Here is a 9,782-nt window from a genome sequence, read left to right as displayed (position 1 = left end):
TACTGAGTCAGCGGTGCTTGAGATGGCTTGGCCATGTGAGCCGCATGGAAGATGGCAGGATCCCCAAAGACACATTGTACAGCGAGCTCGCCACTGGTATCAGACCCACCGGCCGTCCATGTCTCCGCTATAAAGACGTCTGCAAACGCGACATGAAATCGTGTGACATTGATCACAAGTCGTGGGAGTCAGTTGCCAGCATTCGCCAGAGCTGGCGGGCAGCCATAAAGACAGGGCTAAATTGTGGCGAGTCGAAGAGACTTAGTAGTTGGCAGGAAAAAAGACAGAGGCGCAAGGGGAGAGCCAACTGTGCAACAGCCCCGACAAACAAATTTCTCTGCAGCACCTGTGGAAGAGCCTGTCACTCTAGAATTGGCCTTTATAGCCACTCCAGGCGCTGCTTCGCAAACCACTGACCACCTCCAGGCGCGTATCCATTGTCTCTCGAGATAAGGAGGCCCAAAAGTGAAAAAAGTGACTGAAGACCTGTGCTCCAGAACTTGCCACACCCCTAGCCAAGCTGTTCCAGTACAGCTACAACACTGGCATCTCCCCTGCAATGTGGAAAATTGCCCAGGTATGTCCTGTACACAAAAAGCAGGACAAGTCCAACCTGACCAATTACCACCCCATCAGTCTACTCTCAATCACCAGTAAAGTGATGGAAGGTGTCATCAACAGTGCCAATAACTTGCTCAGTGATGCTCAGTTTGGGTTCTGCCAGGGCCACTCACCTCCTGACCTCATTACAGCTTTGGTTCAAACATGGACAAAAGAGCTGAACTCAAGAGGTGAGGTGAGAGTGACTGCCCTTGACATCAAGGCAGCATTTGACCGAGTATGGCATCAAGGAGCCCTAGCAAAACTGAAGTCAATGGGAATCGGAGGGAAAACTCTCTGCTGGAGTCATACCGAGTACAAAGGAAGATGGTTGTGGTTGTTGGAGGTCAATCATCTGAGCTCCAGGACATCACTGCAGGAGTTCCTCAGGGTAGTGTCCTAGGCCCAACCATCTTCAGCTGCTTCATCAATGACCTTCCTTCAATCAGAAGGTCAGAAGTGGGGATGTTTGCTGATGATTGCACAATGTTCAGCACCATTCACGACTCCTCAGATACTGAAGCAGTCCGTGTAGAAATGCAGCAAGACCTGGACAATATCCAGGCTTGGGCTGATAAGTGGCAAGTAACATTCGTGCCACACAAGTGCCAGGCAATGACCATCTCCAACAAGAAAGAATCTATCCATCTCCCTTTGACATTCAATGGCATTACCATCGCTGAATCCCCCACTATCAACATCCTAGGGGTTACCATTGACCGAAAACTGAACTGGAGTAGCCATATAAATACCGTGGCTACAAGAGCAGGTCAGAGTCTAGGAATCCTGCGGCGAGTAACTCACCTCCTGACTCCCAAAAGCCTGTCCACAATCTACAAGGCACAAGTCAGGAGTGTGATGGAATACTCTCCACTTGCCTGGATGGGTGCAGCTCCAACAACACTCAAGAAGCTCGACACCATCCAGGACAAAGCAGCCCGCTTGACTGGCACCCCATCCAGGAACATTCACTCCCTCCACCACCGACGCACAGTGGCAGCAGTGTGTACCATCTACAAGATGCACTGCAGCAATGCACCAAGGCTCCTTAGACAGCACCTTCCAAACCCACGACCTCTACCAACTAGAAGAACAAGGGCAGCAAATACATGGGAACACCACCACCTGCATGTTCCCCTCCAAGTCACACACCATCCTGACTTGGAACTATATCGCCGTTCCTTCACTGTCACTGGGTCAAAATCCTGAAACTCCCTTCCTAACAGCACTGTGGGTGTACCTACCCCACATGGACTGCAGCGGTTCAAGAAGGCAGCTCACCACCACCTTCTCAAGGGCAATTAGGGATGGGCAATAAATGCTGGCCTGGCCAGTGACGCCCACATCCCATGAATGAATAAAAAAAACCTCACCCAGCACATCTTCCTTCATGTGAGAGTCAGGACTGGCTTAGGGCCTTCAAATACAATAATCATAGAGTGTAGAGGGAGCTTTACTCTGTATCTAACCGCGTGCTGTACCTGCCCTGGGAGTGTTTGATGGGGACAGTGTAGAGGGAGCTTTACTCTGTATCTAACCCCGTACTGTACCTGTCCTGGGAGTGTTTGATGGGGACAGTGTAGAGGGAGCTTTACTCTGTATCTAACCGCGTGCTGTACCTGTCCTGGGAGTGTTTGATGGGGACAGTGTAGAGGGAGCTTTACTCTGTATCTAACCCCGTGCTGTACCTGCCCTGGGAGTGTTTGATGGGGACAGTGTAGAGGGAGCTTTACTCTGTATCTAACCCCGTACTGTACCTGTCCTGGGAGTGTTTGATGGGGACAGTGTAGAGGGAGCTTTACTCTGTATCTAACCGCGTGCTGTACCTGTCCTGGGAGTGTTTGATGGGGACAGTGTAGAGGGAGCTTTACTCTGTATCTAACCCCCCGTGCTGTACCTGTCCTGGGAGTGTTTGATGGGGACAGTGTAGAGGGAGCTTTACTCTGTATGTAGGGGGTGTGCACCCAGTGTTTTTGAATGCAAGGTATTTGCCAATTCCCAGTGACTCAGTGAGAGGAAGGGTCTCTCTGTGCTGGTTTGCACTGTTGTTCAAAGACTTTCGGAGTCCCTGAGACTCTCAGTTGTCTGAATAAAGCCTCCCCTGTTTCTGTGTGTCTGAGTGCAGAAAGACAGAGGGAACATTGTTGTGGCCTGACCCTTGACTAATCTCAGCATCTCATTAGCTTGCTGGGTGGACATATCAAAGTGCATTGCCCACCCTGTTTAGTCCTGACTGTGGAGTTTGAAGTTGCTGAACCCCTGAGGCTGTGATCAGTGATTGACCGACCCTCCAACATCTGGGGTGGAGGGTCCCTGGAACGATAGTGGTTTGCTGCATCAGTGTCGGACAACATGGGCATCTGTCCCTGTCTCCCCCCACACACACCACCCTGACCTGTCTCAGTGAAAGCTACCCACATCTTTGGCAGTGATGGTTTAAAAACTTAAGTGGGACGAGGCTGTTTGACATCAGCACCTTCCCCGATCGGAATAGGTACTTGGCCTCTGCAGCTGGATGTGTTTGAACATGTGTTTGGAGTCAAGCCAACAAGGAACAATGAATTGACCAGCTCCCTATTGTGCTGGGATTTTGTGGTGATTCCTGACTGTTTCTGAAAGAGAGACTTACGTACTGAGCAGTGCATTCAGGGAGAGAATTGAAGTGTGATGGAGAATGAGGGAGGGGAGGAGTGGGGTGGGGGTGGGGGGGGGGGGGGGGAGGTGGAGTGCAGACAGATCCAGCTTGGACCTCCGGCAGGGTCTTTGTCTGGCAGTTTTGTGACCCTGCCAGGCTGAGTGATGGATGCTCGGGCCTTTGGTGTCGCAGTATAATGGATCCCTCAGCCGGGTGCGACATACTCATTCTTCCCTCTGACGTCGGGATGGTGGAATTTACAGCCAGTTTGACGTAATCCACATTTAAGACAGGGCTGAAGTTCACCTGTCGAAGGACAGTCTTAGAAACTGTGGTTGGACTGAGCTGACATGAACATATCAAGTGGTTTACTCAGCCTGCTGTGGCCTTTACTGGTGAACACACTCAGTTATTCAACAATGATAGAAACAGACACACCAACTAGAGTTCCCACTCGATTACCTCCACATCACATCCCCGAAACACACACACCTCACAACATAATTATCAAATGGTCAGTTTCAAATGACATAAGAGGATCTGGAGATAATGTGGCAAAAAGGCATTGAATTGGATGATCAGCCATGATCGTATTGAATAGCAGGCCAGGCTTGAAGGGCTGAATGGCCTACTCCTGCTCCTCTGTTCCTATGTGAGTGTGGTGCACATACACACACTCCAGAGGGGATCAGGGCTCCAATCAACAGCCCCGGACATTCACAGAGAGACAGAGAGGGCAAGTTAAATAAAGCCCAACCCAGTATCCAGCAGGAATGACTGAGACAGAGCACAGTGGTTCAGAGAGAGACTCTGAGACAGAGCACAGTGGCTCAGAGAGAGACTCTGAGACAGAGCACAGTGGCTCAGAGAGAGACTCTGAGACAGAGCACAGTGGCTCAGAGAGAGACTCTGAGACAGAGCACAGTGGCTCAGAGAGAGACTCTGAGGCAGAGCACAGTGGCTCAGAGAGAGACTCTGAGACAGAGCACAGTGGCTCAGAGAGAGACTCTGAGACAGAGCACAGTGGCTCAGAGAGAGACTCTGAGACAGAGCACAGTGGCTCAGAGAGAGACTCTGAGACAGAGCACAGTGGCTCAGAGAGAGACTCTGAGACAGAGCACAGTGGCTCAGAGAGAGACTCTGAGACAGAGCACAGTGGTTCAGAGAGAGAGTCTGAGACAGAGCACAGTGGCTCAGAGAGAGACTCTGAGACAGAACACAGTGGTTCAGAATGAGACTCTGAGACAGAGCACAGTGGTTCAGAGGGAGTCTGAGACAGAGCACAGTGGCTCAGAGAGAGACTCTGAGACAGAGCACAGTGGTTCAGAGAGAGACTCTGAGACAGAGCACAGTGGTTCAGAGAGAGACTCTGAGACAGAGCACAGTGGCTCAGAGAGAGACTCTGAGACAGAACACAGTGGTTCAGAATGAGACTCTGAGACAGAGCACAGTAGTTCAGAGGGAGAGTCTGAGACAGAGCACAGTGGCTCAGAGAGAGACTCTGAGACAGAACACAGTGGTTCAGAATGAGACTCTGAGACAGAGCACAGTGGTTCAGAGGGAGAGTCTGAGACAGAGCACAGTGGCTCTGGGAGAATCTGCAGTAACCCATCAGATCGAGCATGAGAGTTTTTGACTCTGACACTTGGCCCACTCTCAGTGGTGGGGTATCTGTCAGCTTTCCATATATTACACTGAGTAGACAGATACTGCAGACCCAGGGCCTGTCTCATCTGTCCAGTTACAGCCTCTCCACAATCTCACATCAATTTTACAGCAAAGAAACAGGCCATTCGGTCCATCTGCTCCGTGCTGGTGTTTATGCTCCCCACGAGCCTCCTCCCAGCCCTCTTCATCTCACCCTATCACCATATCCTTCTATTCCTTTCTCCCTCATGTGTTTATCCAGCTTCCCCTTAAATGTATCTACACCATTCACCTCAACCACTCCCTGCGATAGCGAGTTCCACATTCTCACCACTCTCTGGGTAAAGAAGTTTCCCCTGAATTCCCCATTGGATTTATTTGTGACTGTTTTATATTTAAGGCCCCGAGTTCTGGTCTCCCCCCACATCTTCTCTGTGTCTACCCTTTCGAACCCCGTCATCATTTTAAAGACCTCTATCAGGTCACCCCCTCAGCCTTCACTTTTCCAGGGAAAAGAGCCCCAGCCTGTTCAATCTTCTCTGATTATCACCTCTTCTAGATTTGGCATCATTCTTGTAAACCCTTTTTGCACCCTCTTCAGTGCTGCCATATCCTTTTTATAATATGGATACCAGGCTGTGCACAATACTCTCAAGTGTTGTTTAACCAAGGCTCTAACATGTTGAACATAACTTCTCTGCTTTTCAACTCTGTCCCTCTAGAAGTGAACCCCAGTATTGTTTGCTTTTTTTATGGCCTCATGAATTTGCATCGTTCCTTTTAGTAACTTGTGTATCTGTACCCCAGATTACTCTGTTCCTCTGCCCCTTTTAGACAATTATTTTACAAGGAGAATGTGACCTCCTTATTCTACCTCACATTTATCTATACTGAGCTTCATTTACCAAATAAATGCTCATTCTGCAAGGTTCTTCATGTCTTCCTGTATTTTGTCGCAGTTCTCCTCTGTATTAACTACACCTCCCAATTTGGTATCACCTGCAGTTCTTGGAATTGTATTTCCCTTTCCGGAGTCGGGATTGTTTATGTGAATGGAATTTGCAGGCTGTTTGCCTCCCCGGGGCTCCATGTATCTTTCGGCAGGTTTTGAGTCTGTCTCCCTGGAAACTGTTGTGATGGGAGTTGACCAGTGGAGAGGTCATTGGAACCCCAAGAATGGATCACACCCGAACCCCACTCCTCCACATCGGAAACACAACCCACGGCAAACCACAGACACTGTGAACACGGAGTGACATTTACAATTGGGTTTTCACAGGATCGGGAAGGACTTGCATTTCTCCAGCACCTTTCACTACCTCCTGTCATCCCAAAGCTCGTCACAGACAATGAGATAGTTTTAAAGTGTCTTCACAGTTGTAATGTTGAAAACGTGACAGGCAATCTGAGATTCCACAAATGAGAAAAGGAATAGATACAAAAACAGACAATACTAGAAATACTCAGCATGTCTGGCAGCTTCTGTGGAGAGAGAAACAGAGTTAACGTTTCAGGTCAGTGACCCTTCTTCAGAAACCAGGACCCACTCCAGAGACTTGAGCTCAAAGTTCAGGCTGAGTTTGCAGTACTGAGGGAGTGCTGCACTGTCGAAGGAGCTGTACTGAGGGAGTGCCGCACTGTCGGAGGAGCTGTACTGAGGGAGTGCCGCACTGTCGGAGGGTCAGTACTGAGGGAGCGCCGCACTGTCGGAGGGTCAGTACTGAGGGAGCGCCGCACTGTCGGAGGAGCTGTACTGAGGGAGTGCTGCACTGTCGGAGGGTCAGTACTGAGGGAGTGCTGCACTGTCGAAGGAGCTGTACTGAGGGAGTGCTGCACTGTCGGAGGGTCAGTACTGAGGGAGCGCCGCACTGTCGGAGGGTCAGTACTGAGGGAGCGCCACACTGTCGGAGGGTCAGTACTGAGGGAGCGCCGCACTGTCGGAGGGTCAGTACTGAGGGAGCGCCGCACTGTCGGAGGGTCAGTACTGAGGGAGCGCCGCACTGTCGGAGGGTCAGTACTGAGGGAACGCCGCACTGTCGGAGGGTCAGTACTGAGGGAGCGCCGCACTGTCGGAGGGTCAGTACTGAGGGAGCGCCGCACTGTCGGAGGGTCAGTACTGAGGGAGCGCCGCACTGTCGGAGGGTTAGTACTGAGGGAGCGCCGCATTGTCGGAGGGTCAGTACTGAGGGAGCGCCGCACTGTCGGAGGGTCAGTACTGAGGGAGCGCCGCACTGTCGGAGGGTCAGTACTGAGGGAGCGCCGCACTGTCGGAGGGTCAGTACTGAGGGAGCGCCGCACTGTCGGAGGATCAGTACTGAGGGAGCGCCGCACTGTCGGAGGGTCAGTACTGAGGGAGCGCCGCACTGTCGGAGGGTCAGTACTGAGGGAGCGCCGCACTGTCGGAGGTTCAGTACTGAGGGAGCGCCGCACTGTCGGAGGGTCAGTACTGAGGGAGCGCCGCACTGTCGGAGGGTCAGTACTGAGGGAGCGCCGCACTGTCGGAGGGTCAGTACTGAGGGAGCGCCGCACTGTCGGAGGGTCAGTACTGAGGGAGCGCCGCACTGTCGGAGGGTCAGTACTGAGGGAGCGCCGCACTGTCGGAGGGTCAGTACTGAGGGAGCGCCGCACTGTCGGAGGGTCAGTACTGAGGGAGTGCCGCACTGTCGGAGGGTCAGTACTGAGGGAGCGCCGCACTGTCGGAGGGTCAGTACTGAGGGAGTGCTGCACTGTCGGAGGGGCAGTACTGAGGGGGCGCTGCACTGTCGGAGGGTCAGTACTGAGGGAGTGCTGCACTGTCGGAGGGTCAGTAATGAGGGAGCGCTGCACTGTCGGAGGGTCAGTACTGAGGGAGTGCTGCACTGTCGAAGGAGCTGTACTGAGGGAGTGCTGCACTGTCGGAGGGTCAGTACTGAGGGAGTGCTGCACTGTCGGAGGGTCAGTACTGAGGGAGCGCCGCACTGTCGGAGGGTCAGTACTGAGGGAGCGCCGCACTGTCGGAGGGTCAGTACTGAGGGAGCGCCGCACTGTCGGAGGGTCAGTACTGAGGGAGCGCCGCACTGTCGGAGGGTCAGTACTGAGGGAGCGCCGCACTGTCGGAGGGTCAGTACTGAGGGAGCGCCGCACTGTCGGAGGGTCAGTACTGAGGGAGCGCCGCACTGTCGGAGGGTCAGTACTGAGGGAGCGCCGCACTGTCGGAGGGTCAGTACTGAGGGAGTGCCGCACTGTCGGAGGGTCAGTACTGAGGGAGCGCCGCACTGTCGGAGGGTCAGTACTGAGGGAGTGCTGCACTGTCGGAGGGGCAGTACTGAGGGAGTGCTGCACTGTCGGAGGGTCAGTAATGAGGGAGCGCTGCACTGTCGGAGGGTCAGTAATGAGGGAGTGCTGCACTGTCGGAGGGTCAGTACTGAGGGAGCGCTGCACTGTCGGAGGGTCAGTACTGAGGGAGTGCTGCACTGTCGGAGGGCCGTCTTTTTTTTTAAATTCATTCAGGGATGTGGGCGTCGCTGGTTATGCCAGCATTTATTGCCCATCCCTAATTGCCCTTGAGAAGGTGGTGCTGAGCTGCCTTCTTGAACCGCTGGGGTGTAGGTACACCCACAGTGCTGTTAGGAAGGGAGTTCCAGGATTTTGACCCAGCGACAGTGAAGGAACGGCGATATAGTTCCAAGTCAGGATGGTGTGTGACTTGGAGGGGAACTTGCAGGTGGTGGTGTTCCCATGTATTTGCTGCCCTTGTCCTTCTAGTTGGTAGAGGTCGCGGGTTTGGAAGGTGCTGTTGAAGGAGCCTTGGTGCATTGCTGCAGTGCATCTTGTAGATGGAACACACTGCTGCCACTGTGCATCGGTGGTGGAGGGAGTGAATGTTGGTAGATGGGGTGCCAGTCAAGCGGGCTGCTTTGTCCTGGATGGTGTCGAGCTTCTTGAGTGTTGTTGGAGCTGCACCCATCCAGGCAAGTGGAGAGTATTCCATCACACTCCTGACTTGTGCCTTGTAGATGGTGGGCAGGCTTTAGGGAGTCAGGAGGTGAGTTACTTGCCACAGGATTCCTAGCCACTGACCTGCTCTTGTAGCCACGGTATTTATATGGCTACTCCAGTTCAGTTTCTGGTAAATGGTAGCCCCTAGGATGTTGATAGTGGGGGATTCAGCGATGGTAATGCCATTGAATGTCAAGGGGAGATGGTTAGATTCTCTCTTGTTGGAGATGGTCATTGCCTGGCACTTGTGTGGTGTGAATGTTACTTGCCACTTATCAGCCCAAGCCTGGATATTGTCCAGGTCTTGCTGCATTTCTACACGGACTGCTTCAGTATCTGAGGAGTCACGAATGGTGCTGAACATTGTGCAATCATCAGCGAACATCCCCACTTCTGACCTTATGATTGAAGGAAGGTCATTGATGAAGCAGCTGAAGATGGTTGAGCCTAGGACACTACCCTGAGGAACTCCTGCAGTGATGTCCTGGAGCTCAGACGATTGACCTCCAACAACCACAACCATTTTCCTTTGCACTCGGTATGACTCCAACCAGCGGAGGGTTTTCCCCCTGATTCCCATTGACCTCAGTTTTGCTAGGGCTCCTTGATGCCAGACTCGGTCAAATGCTGCCTTGATGTCAAGGGCAGTCACTCTCACCTCACCTCTTGAGTTCAGCTCTTTTGTCCATGTTTGAACCAAGGCTGTAATGAGGTCAGGAGCTGAGTGGCCCTGGTGGAACCCAAACTGAACGTCACTGAGCAGGTTATTGCTAAGTAAGTGCTGCTTGATGGCACTGTTGATGACACCTTCCATCACTTTACTGATGATTGAGAGTACGGTGATGGGGCGGTAATTGGCCGGGTTGGATTTGTCCTGCATTTTGTGTACAGGGCATACCTGGGCAATTTTCCACATTGCAGG

This window comes from Heterodontus francisci, unplaced genomic scaffold (genome assembly GCF_036365525.1).
Source record: "Heterodontus francisci isolate sHetFra1 unplaced genomic scaffold, sHetFra1.hap1 HAP1_SCAFFOLD_1184, whole genome shotgun sequence".
Classification (NCBI taxonomy): Eukaryota; Metazoa; Chordata; class Chondrichthyes; order Heterodontiformes; family Heterodontidae; genus Heterodontus; species Heterodontus francisci.
This window is presented reverse-complemented; position numbering follows the sequence as displayed.